Source organism: Liolophura sinensis, chromosome 4 (assembly GCF_032854445.1).
Source record: "Liolophura sinensis isolate JHLJ2023 chromosome 4, CUHK_Ljap_v2, whole genome shotgun sequence".
Taxonomy (NCBI): Eukaryota; Metazoa; Mollusca; class Polyplacophora; order Chitonida; family Chitonidae; genus Liolophura; species Liolophura sinensis.
The window spans coordinates 5,782,488-5,794,370 of record NC_088298.1 but is presented as its reverse complement, the minus strand read 5'-3'; positions in this window follow the sequence as shown (position 1 = coordinate 5,794,370).

Sequence of the window (11,883 nt, the reverse complement as noted above, 5' to 3'; positions counted from 1 at the left end):
TTCATTTTACACATATGTCTACAATCATTTGGCACATATGTCTACAATCATTTTGCACCTTTGTCTACAATCACTTGGCACATATGTCTACAATCATTTTGCACACGTGTAATGAGTTTGCACATATATCCATAAATAGAGAATAAATACCGAAACGGCTTGCCATAGACACACTGGATGGGGCGTGTTGACCTCTCGCGAGGGCGAAGTTGCGAATGTCAAAGTGTAACACTGTTCGCTAACAAACATTTTTACTCACAAGGTTATATTGGGGTACAACAGGAACGATATTGAAATAAAGCGCCCTCTGTGTTTCACAGCATTCGGGTTACACCTATAGGGATTCGAATACAGTCATGCAGTATATAAACGTATACGTTTCAACTCACGATTGGCAGCAAGAGTGATACCTCCACGGGATACTGGTGTCTCGTTTTCTCCGCGCGGGCGGGTTCGGCGTGTTTGGCGCGTTCTGTCGAGGACCGAATGGTTGCCCTTGGTAACACTGGAACTGGCAGGAGAAGCCTTCCAAAGTTTCCGGTCTCCCCACCTGTCGTTCCAACTCCTGCAAAGCTTCGATGAACTCCCGTTGTTGTTGTGGCGTTCGGAAATAGCCGGGATATTTGTATTGAAGAAATTCCGACTCCGAACCGCATTTTCGTTGTAACCGCTGTACTGTCCTGTGTATCAGACGACACAAGATATTCACGTCGGTTTGTGACTTTATTTATTTGATAGATGTTTTACGTAGTACTGAAGAATATTTCACTTATACGACGGCGGCCAGCATTATGGTGGGAGGAAACCGGTTTGCCAATTGTCTTTGAAGTAAAATCTTGTCGAATGTATAATAACACATGGGTCTGCATTTAAATAATGTAAATATATACACTGTAAATATTTATTAAGTCTTCTTCACAAATGTCTCCCATTTTCTTTAAAACACGTTGTAGGCTACAAACCCATTTTTTAATCGCATTTCCGTAGAAATCGTGTGTTCTAACCGGTCACAATACATATAGAGGTCGTCTAACCTAACCATACCAAACGACTTTCAAAATTGGTACTTGTTGCTGCCCCGCTTGGCGCTCAGCACTGAGAGGTTAGAGCAAGGAGGCAGGACTTGTTGGCCCGGTGTCAGCATAAAAAAAAAATGTGACTGGGTGGGGTGTCTTCGGCATGATACTTCAGGGACTCGCCCTGCCACAAGAAGACACAGTATACGCATCTAATGACTCCTGGCCTTCATACGACTGAAATATTGAGTTAAAACCGTTAAACCCCATACATATGTATTATAAATGTTCTAACTGTATAAATCAGCTTCTAGATATGGACACAGCTCAGAGTATTATGGCTCAACAAGCCCCGGTTAAAGTATCTCCAATCTTCAAATTATTTATTTGATTAATGCTTTCCGCCGTATTCAAAAATATTTCACTTATACGACGACGGCCAGCATTATGGCACCAGGAAACCGGGCAGAGCCCGGGGAAAACCCACGACCATCCGCAGGTTGCTGACAGACCTTCCCAATTCAATCTTCAAGAATGAAGACGTAAGCATGTAATTCAGGACAAACTCCGAAAACGCTGCAAATCACGGAAATTTTCGAGTATTTCCGAATTGAGAAGAATTTTACTTACGTCATTTCCCGTACCAAGATGAAAACAATCAGAGCCAAAGAGATCAGCACAAAGATTGCCAGAAACACCTGAAATAAAATTATTAAAAAATAAAATAATTATGACATGTCACAGGTCATTGCAGGTATTTAATGACTGCTTGATTGGCATACATGTACACGCAGATTTACCAGTTGCACAAATAGCATAGCTAGTGAACAAATAACCTGTAGCGTCAAAGTGATGAAGAGAGGCCTCCGTGGCCGAGGTGATTAGCGTGCAAGCGCAGCACAATGGCTCCGGAGGTCCCACTTATGCAGCCAGTGTGAGTTCAAGTCCAGCTCATATTGGCTTCCTCTCTGGTTGGCCTGGGAAGGTCTTCCAGCTATCTGCCGTTGGTCGTGGCTTTTCCTCCAGACTCGCTTTTCTCCCCATAATGCTGCCCCGCTCTCGTAAGTGAAATATATAAGTATATAGAGCGGCGTAAAACTCCAATCAAACAAATAAATAAATTAAAGACTGATGTGTATCACATTTTGGACGTATCTATGACGGGGGAGTAGCGGTTACTGTTTGGTTGGCTTGAAAACAAATATTGCAGTCGCTGCGAAGAAATAAATTTGTCGCGACAATTTGCAATTGGTTAAATTGTATATTAGCTGCCGTGCTGTTAGCTCTTCATGACTGCATTTCGCTGGGACTCGCATAGTGAAAGTTTGCTTCCATTCACCCCTAAAGGTAGCATCGCCAAATTTCGGAAAACAGTCGATCACTAATCTGCCCGGCCTGTCCAGTTACTCCTTTATAATGCTTAGCGGCCCAAGGTACCTGACTGTTAAAATCCCGAGCTGTCGACCATCCCGAACGTAAATATCCATCCATATTTCAGCAAACCTCAACCTGTGCGCGGATTTCATGTTGCCAAAATGGCGGCTGTTGCCCATATCAAACGATGGGCATGAGTGTCCCAGGAACCCGCATGAGGTATGTGATGGGCGGCCATCTTTGTGAAGTTCAAGAGAGCGGAAAAGTTGAACTTCGCTAAAATATGGGTAGATATTAACCTTTGAAATGAACGACATTTTAATAGTCAGGTACCCTAGGGGGCTAAGTAACTGGATAGGCCGGGGAGATAAGTAATCGACTGTTTTCCCGAAACTTTACAATGCTTCCTTTAGGGATGAATGCCATGACTATGTAAGCCCCATCGATGTCATCCAGGGCTACCTTGCTATATATAGTGGAAAAAATGTATACCTTATCACCCTTTTATTCAGACACCATCGCCGTGCAATCATCTATGGCCTAAATTGCCTAAGGTATGTTAGCCTATAGAGCGGTACAATCAACAATGTATATGTTTACCTGTCTAATACATCACGCGTTCGCAACAGTTCGCAAGTCTGTGTTTTTAGAATCACCGCGCCATGTGGAATGTGTTGAGCGCTTCATCACGTCCTACCAATCAATCAACGTCCTCACTGCGAACATGTCGTCTGTCCATTGCGAGCTTTGCAGGTTTTCAGGATGGCCTCGTTTAATGTGTCTCTGCTTATATTTTATCTTTTCTCACATTGTGGGAATATTTGGTTATTTATTAGTGTAAAGTGATGTTAGACTGGCTGAAGACTTTTACCATGGGAGCTCTTGCCAGTTCGACGGAACTTTGACAGAAAGTCTGGGGTTTACGCTAGTTGTTTTCGAACTTACAGAGTCATAAGCGTTATATGTTACATATGAAAGCCTACCCGTGGGTAGCTGTGAATATGCGCATAGCTCTGTACGCCTGATCCGGGCACTTTTCTAGTCAACATGTGAGTCCAAGACAAGCCGTCTCCTGTCGTCTGTTTATGGTCAGTCAGCCAAACAAACGTATAACCCGACATGTTTTACACCTTGGACTAATTTGAGAGATATATTAATCCCCACTTACACTCATAAAGCACGGCTGACTGTAAGAGAAAAATTCTTAAATACCAGTCAAACAAAGTATGCGATTTAAGAAGTTTTTGAAATACTTTTGTTTGGTAGAATAAACCAAGAACCGCAATATACTTTGATGGCCCGTGTTATATGTCCGAGGTGTATTTATTTCATTGGAATTTATTTGATTGGTGTTTTACGCCCTACTGAAGAATATTCCACTTAGACAACGGCGGCCATCATTATAATAGGAGGAAACGGGGCAGAGCCCAGGGGACACTCACAACTCCAACTCAATGCTGCCAGGCCTTCCCACGTACGACAGGAGAAGAAGCCAGTCTGGACTTGAACTTACTACGTTCGTAATGGTGAGAGGCCCCTGGATCACGGTGCTGCGTTAGCGCGCTTTACCACGGGGCCACGTACGTCCCATTCTGCTGGAAACAGTATGCCCTATTGAAAGAGACCTTATTGGACGTCGACTAGGAAACAAAGACAGGACGAAATGATAAACTGATATGGCTACATATTGTCACTCTATTCTTTTTTTCCATTGAAGTTTTCACACCCGATGTTTTCACACCATATCAAATACCCCCCCCCCCCCTCCCCGAAACAAACAGACAAAATCTAATGAAAAAATTTAAATACACCACCAACTTACGTATACAATGGGACTTTTATTCTTCTTCGCCATCTTGGTGAACTCGTTCACGTAACGGACCACGATGGATGTCGGTTGTGTAGGCCTGCCTGTGCGAGGGCCTTCTCTGGGCGGAACAGACCGATCGGAATCACCGCTCTCTGAGTTACCTGCAATGAAGACGTATTATGATCTATCTGACACTTGAATTGTATGTTCCCCATGCACTCATAGTACGCCCACTTGCTCCTGCATGTAGATCTGTGTTCACATAGTGGTTGGTAATTAGGCTACAACTCCGACAACAGACACTTAATCAATTCAGATTTTAGGATTTTACACCGTACTCTTCAACATTCATCGTACACTTCGAAGTGCACACTGTAAACTTCGACATGCTTATCGTACACTCCGACATTCGACACTTTGACGAACGATGAGAACGTAGAGATGTAGCACGTCGAAGTGTACGATGAGCACGTCAAAGGGAACGACGAGCATATCGAACTGCACGATGACGTTCTCATCGTACACATCGACGTGCTTATCGTACACTTCGCCGTTCTCATCATTCACTCCATCATCATATATTTCGACGTTCTCACCTTAAAAATCGACGTGCTTATCGTACACGTGCTTATCGTCCCCTTTGACGAGATCATGCACAGATCTTACAGTACAATCGAGCAAGTACCGCATAGGCCTACACGTGGCACAGTTCATCATTGGGAATACTTTAAGCACCCCTCCCCTCCACACAACAGATAAATAAAGATTTCCCATTACGGAAAGCTAGCTCCAAAAACTGAGAAATCGTAACCATATATATTTAACAGCGAAACTGACCTGACTCATCGTCTGCATGACGCATGTTTCGTAGTTCCATCGATTTGTATGATTATCTGCAGATTTGTTCAGATCCTCACACTTTCTGAGTCTCGCGTTTTACTTGAACAATATAGTGAACTTCCGTCCTGACCTATAAGCCCTCTCTGATCCGAGGATCTAGTGAATCCCCACGATGTAGCCTCCGGGGGAGAAATGAGCGAGACGTTGTAGTCCTAACCTTGCCCAAAGCACAATACTAGTCATTACAGACTTTAAGGAATCCTTATATGTGCATGTGGGCATTTTTAGAGACAAAAAAACTAGATTCCAGCTCGATCTAAAGTTAGAAAAATTGACAAAACGTGTGCGGGTTGAAGACGTATAATGCTAATGTATTTTAGCCTATATATAACTTTATGTATCTTTGTCGATTCAGAGATGAGGCTGTGAACGGCTTTATATATAAAATAAAAACAAATGAAGTGAAAACTGGTCACGCACGCGTGCTGCATCGACAAGATTTCGAATTTTTTTTTTTTTTGGTTGCGCGCGCATCATGAACCAATCGCGTGACGTCTACAGAAGTGAATTTAATTTCCGCATGAATACGCCCCCATTGCAGCAGCCGCCCATGAACGCACCCCCACCCCCCACCCCCATCGTTTTAGAAGCTAAGTATATTCACGATTCGGGCGTTTTCCGCAAAATTTGTGTAGTAAAACTTCAACCTCAGTTTGAATGAAAAAATATTGCACAATACTCTCTTTCACTTGGATTTGTGTTGGGACTAAAATATTCAAAGTCACTTTATATGTAAATATAGTCTTGGCGTTAAATTTCAAATCTTAATTCTGGGATAAGACATATTCGTGAACCTTTGATGTGTTGCTTATTTGATGATTACTCACATACTGACTTTCTCACTGTGCACCTTTGGAAGAAGATGAAGGCGCATCAAATCCCTTAACTTACTCTGATATTAAACCAATTCATCTTGTATCACCGTGATATGCAGGTGTATAGCCCAATGACGGTCATTTAAAAGGACATATCTCTGGGTAGAGTCATATCAAAGACTTATAAATGAGACTTATTGCTGCCTCGATTGGCTCTCAGCACTCAGAGATTAGAGCGAGGAAACAAGACTGGTTGGACCTGTGTCAGTATAATGTGACTGGTTTCTTCAGCGTGATACTTCAGCGCGGCAGCACTCGCCCTGCCGCAAGAAGACACAATCAATATACACACCTAATACCTCCGCGTCGTCATGTGCCTGAAAAGGTTAAATACGACGTAAAACCCCAGGCATACACACATACATACATTCATATACGCATGGGCATATCTTGTACTATTAACCTGTACATTATCTTGTCACACTTTCATACTGTAATTTAAGGTATATTCTGAATCGTAAAGCAATCAAATTGCTTTATATACATGACCTGATATCTGACGTCACTTTGAAAGAATTTCATGTGTGGCGTTTGTTGTAGTACACGCCATCGTCGTTGCTCTTTTCACTGGAAAATGCACTGCATGCCATAATGCGATTTTAAGCACTGTGTATATTTTTGTGAAGTCTATTTTTTTTCGTAAAAATGTATTTCTAAGAGAACGTTCACGTTTGATAAGGATGCAAATACTGTCTTATTTACCTCAGCGACCGGCCTTATATTTCTGCTTCATTTGTAAGGATATATATCATGTGACCAGATATACCACGTGACCCACGCGTGACCATGGCCGATGGTCTTTTCTATGCACTGTTTCCAAAGAAGAGTGACCTACGTGTAGGTATGGAAGCACATTTTCCGCGTTTATAGGTTACACATGCGCAATTGGTAGAACTGGGTGCAAGATTTACCTCCGAACTGAAGAGTGAACGGGCACTGATTGGCTAATACTACCACACAGACATGTTAGGTTGTTGATACATTATAAATTTTGCACTATTAGTTTGCATCTAGTTAAAATATATCAGAATTTCGTCTGTTTTGGATAGAACTGAAAATTTTGGAGCAGGGTTACCACTCACCCTCGTAGAGGTTACGAGGTTACCAAGATAACAAAATACAGTGAATTCCCTTCCAGTAACCACAGCTAAAAACAATGGTGGTCACGCTAGGTTGATTTTTGATATGTTCTAGAGAAAAGTGCAAGCTGCATGTGGTGGTATGGCAAGGTACCACGCGAATGTGTTTTGAAGTTGACAAATTTACTAATTTACTACCACTATGCTAAGGAAAATCAATGCGTAAACCATTCTATAGCAGTGCCAGTGGCTGGTGGGAAGTTCACTTTTAGCTCAGGTGGTAGAGTAGTAACCTTTGGAGAAGACCTCTGGGACGGTTATCAAATCCCGGCGAGTATACCAGACAGAATCCTTCAACTTTTGCATCTGAGTTACCTTCGGTTCGTTATCTGCACTAAGACGATTAGGCTATCGTGCAAGATATACTATAGAAGAAACATGACAAACTCAACTTGTTGCTTTAGCTTACTAGTTTCACCGTATAACGACGGTTCTTCAGAGCTTTTTTTTCTTTCAACATATCTTGCGACAGCTATATATACATGCAGGTAGATCAGTCCTACAAATTACATAAAGTTCGAACTCGCCCACGGGATTATCCATTCGGAGAGACCATCGTCTAACTGCGTATAAACGCTAGGTATGAAAATGGCAGTTAATCAAATGCAGGTAAGAGACCATGGTCCCACTGCGCATGAACGTCAGTGACGAAAATTGCAGTGAATCAAATGCAGGAAAGAGACCATCGTCTCACTGCGCATGAACGTTAGTTATGAAAATGGTAGTTAATCAAATGCAGGAAAGAGACATCGTCTCACTGCGCATGAACGTCAGTTATGAAAATGGCAGTTAATCAAAAGGAAGAAAGAGATCATCGTCCCACTGCGTATGAACGTCAGTCACGAAAATGGCAATTAATCAAATGCAGGAAACAGGCCATCTTCTCAATGCGCATGAACGTCAGTTACGAATATAGCAATTAATCAGTCGTATAAGTGAAATATTCTTGAGTACGGCGTAAAACACTAATCAGATAAATAAATACATAAACTGTCTTGATTTAACTAGCTGTTAAATTTCCGTATTGTGAACCAGTTGCTTCCATATGCGTGTTAATGGAACATGATGAGTATCTGTAGACCTAAGTAGTACCTATTACAGTGTTTAGAAATCAAAATGAAACACATTTTAAAAATATTGTTTGTATTGAAAGAGATATGAGAGAATAAAAGAGTTGCTTCGTTATAGGTAAAGGTAGGTAGGCCTACAAAATAAAACGTGCTTAAAACAACTGTTTGTGATGAATGGGATTCCGTCTAAAGCAATTGTGTACAAAAGCTACACAAGATGTGTACCACGGGAACACATGAATTCTAACAAATTTGCACAGAAACATTAATGTGTACCTTGCCTACATCATCTTTACGTACCGTAACAACACTTTTAATGTGTACCAAACTGTGTACCTGCCATACACATCTTGTGTACATCGCCAAGTACACAAACATATCTGTACAAAACGGTACACATCAGTTTAGTTTTTTTTTCTTGAGAGTAAGAAAACAGTAACAACTATACCTTAAGAAACAGGTATGGTACTCCAAAGCCTGAGCATAAAACAGTTAATCACTGAAGTGAGTATACCAAATGAGCGCTCACCCTCACTACACACTGTCATACGGACTAAAAGGCTAAAAGGTCTTTCGGCCGTTTACAGGATGTATGTGCATATGTAGCCTACCTGGTAAATTCCGCAGGCGTGGACAGTCAACCGGTGAAAATGTAACGGCGCCTAACGCGTCAACACAATAGGAAACACATGCTGCTGTACCGGGGTCATTTATACTACGTCTCGGATGAGAGGTTTTGATGTCGAATAATTTCACTGATGGTTTATGATCCAATCAAAATTTGACCAGCTATCTGTTGCCAGGATCTATCAAAATTCCTCGATTGCCAACAGGATGTTCCGGCCCGGAGTGACGTCATCGAAGATGACTGACACTTTCGAATGGACGATCTGCTAAATGGCTCAATATTACACAGGCGTCCACACTGATACATGGTTTTGTATATGAGTCAAGTGATCATATGTACAGTTTTTATGACCTTTTGCTAAACAATATCAAATATTAAATAAAAAGTGAGTTTTTTAATGAGATTTTATGGGTATATAAATTATTTGTAAATCATGACTTTTGATTGGTCAAGAGTTGCTATGCGTTCACGTGCTGCAAGCTGAGGTTTTTGGCTGGTATTTTATTTATTTAAATTAAAGACAACACTGACCAAAAGTATAATTATATCGTAGTTCAAAATAAGCCTCAGCAGCAACCTGCGGATGGTCGTGGGTTCCCCTCGCCATAAAATTCATCGCTGTTGTATAAGTAAAATATTCTGAGTGCGGCGTAAAGCACCAGTCAATTAAATAAATTAAATAAATAAATAAATAAATAAATAAAATCGTACACACTGAAAAAACCGAAAGCGCCCTCATGTTATAATTTTTAACCAATCAGGCGCGAGTTATCTCTATAACCCGAGAACATATGTGTTCCCGCGAACGCTGGAAACGCTGTTTTGCGTGGTTATACGAGTGATGAGACATCATCTTTCCGGTTTCTCTTAGCATGGCATTGGGTGGTGGCAGTGATGTTTACAAAGCGAGCATAGGGAGGGGCAGTATATGCATCGTGTTGAATTAGATCGCCACGTTGTCTATATGAACAGTTGCAATAAAAGCGCAACTGAGATACATATTTTATTATCGATAATTGATATTCTTAGCGTGGTACACGCTTTGAATACTAATTACACTCAGTTGCCTAGAACATATAATGCACTTTTCAACATCTATGAAAACTGCTGACAGCTTTCTCTTGTATGATTCCGTTCTGTTTCTTACTTATACGTATAAGCTCTTAGCTCTTTGTTGTGTTATGCGTCATTTTGGTAATTTTCTGTGCGATTATTGACCTGTAAGGTCCGCATTGGATAACGGCTGGTATACGAATGTCTGATTCGATGCATAGGTACAATACGCTGTAGGGAATATGGCCAAACAGCCAATTTGGGGTTGTGGGGGGGGGGGGGGGGGGGGGGCAGGCAGGTTAAACTTTCGATAATCCCAAACTGTCATCATGCAGTGACGAAACATAATGTTATGTCATGTTCAAAGCAAGACCAATATAACGCGGACCTCTGCCGTTAGAGTATTTCATTGACGGCCGTCAGCTCTATGATTAATCGCTGTCTGTGAGGTAACTCGTTATCACTGTCGCCGGCAGATACACAACTGGCCCGTTGTGGCGAGCGTCTCGCGACGATGATTTACTCTTGCATGCTAGCGCATGCTAATCGGTTCGGTAAAAGAATTGCGTTTGTTCGAATGTGTGTTTTCAGCCGGCAAGGTTAATAAAGAACGCCTCAAATTACATTTCACACATTTTTCTCTTCTAGCAGACGTCAAATAAATCATAAATCCCCCCCGAAAACCGGAGCATTTCCGGTTATAAATTGCCACTCAATTCCTGGCGTCAGATGACAGACGAATTACAGACGAATTACAGACGAATTCCCTCAGCGTATATAGACTGATAATTGTTCTCTGATTGAAAATATGTCAATGGCTTTACAGAGCAACATACATCTTGTAGAAAACTACACATCTCATTTGCTTACACCCATGTACTTTTTGTCTTCAAATGCGCATAATTATGACAACAATCACCATACATCTTTTCTCAGCTAACTTTTTTCAACCTGCTTTCTTCTCTCTGACAATGCCAGTACTTTGTAGACGTTGCTATCTTTCATATATACATTCTCTCACCCCAGTAAAACGTAATGAGCAACAAACAGTCAATCGGGAGCGGCGTTGCCTAATAACTGGACTAACCTATTTAGGATCACAGGGTGAAAAGGCGAAAACAAGTACGAATATTGGATGCCGAAGTCATTCGAAAAAATATCTTTCAATGGTGGCGGAAGATATAGCACGCCTTTTGTGTTTTTCTTTGTATAGGCAGGTAACTCGAGAAATACAAACAGGTGAGGTCTATGAAGTGCAAACGCGTAAAATGACTGATGACTGCGCATCACAGGTACTCCTTCAGATCTACATAACTGCCCTTCTGTAGGACCACAAAAGAAAAAGAAAAAATAAAAAAAATAAAATAAAACGGTTTGTCTGTTATTCATGCCATGCTAATTTATGCGTGTTTAATGGAAAACAATCAAAGACAACTTTCGTGCGCTTAAATCAAAGCTGATCAAAGTTAAATCAATGATAACAGACACGTTTTGTGGTTTTCTTTTTCAGCTTATCGCCCACGTACTTATTGCACGTCGCTCACCACATACTGCTTGCAGCGCATGAACCGCTCTTTACACTCCTTTACATCATAGCCACCACTGATATTCGCGCGCTGAACTATTTAATCAGCTATTTTGTGTTATTCCAAGCGCTTGTTAGAATCATACTTTAGATAAGAGAATTCATGTGTATAAAGTATTATTAAAAACAACGATTAAGAGAGACTTTTCGTGTTTTCTGACATCACTTCCTGCCTCATCACGGTGACCCCGGTGACCTGTAGGCGTTGTTCAGTATTCCTGTACAAATTTTGATAGTAGTGTCAGTGACGTAAAGCGAATGTAGAAAGCGGTGCATGCGCTGAAGGAATATCGTCGCTCACGCTTATATTTAAAATGACTTCTGCGAATATTAAAAGAAAATACAACTAATGATATACCTTGTGTGTATTTAGAAAAGGTGTTTGGAAACAAACCTAAACAGCTACAGACACTTTTTTCGGACTGAATAACTG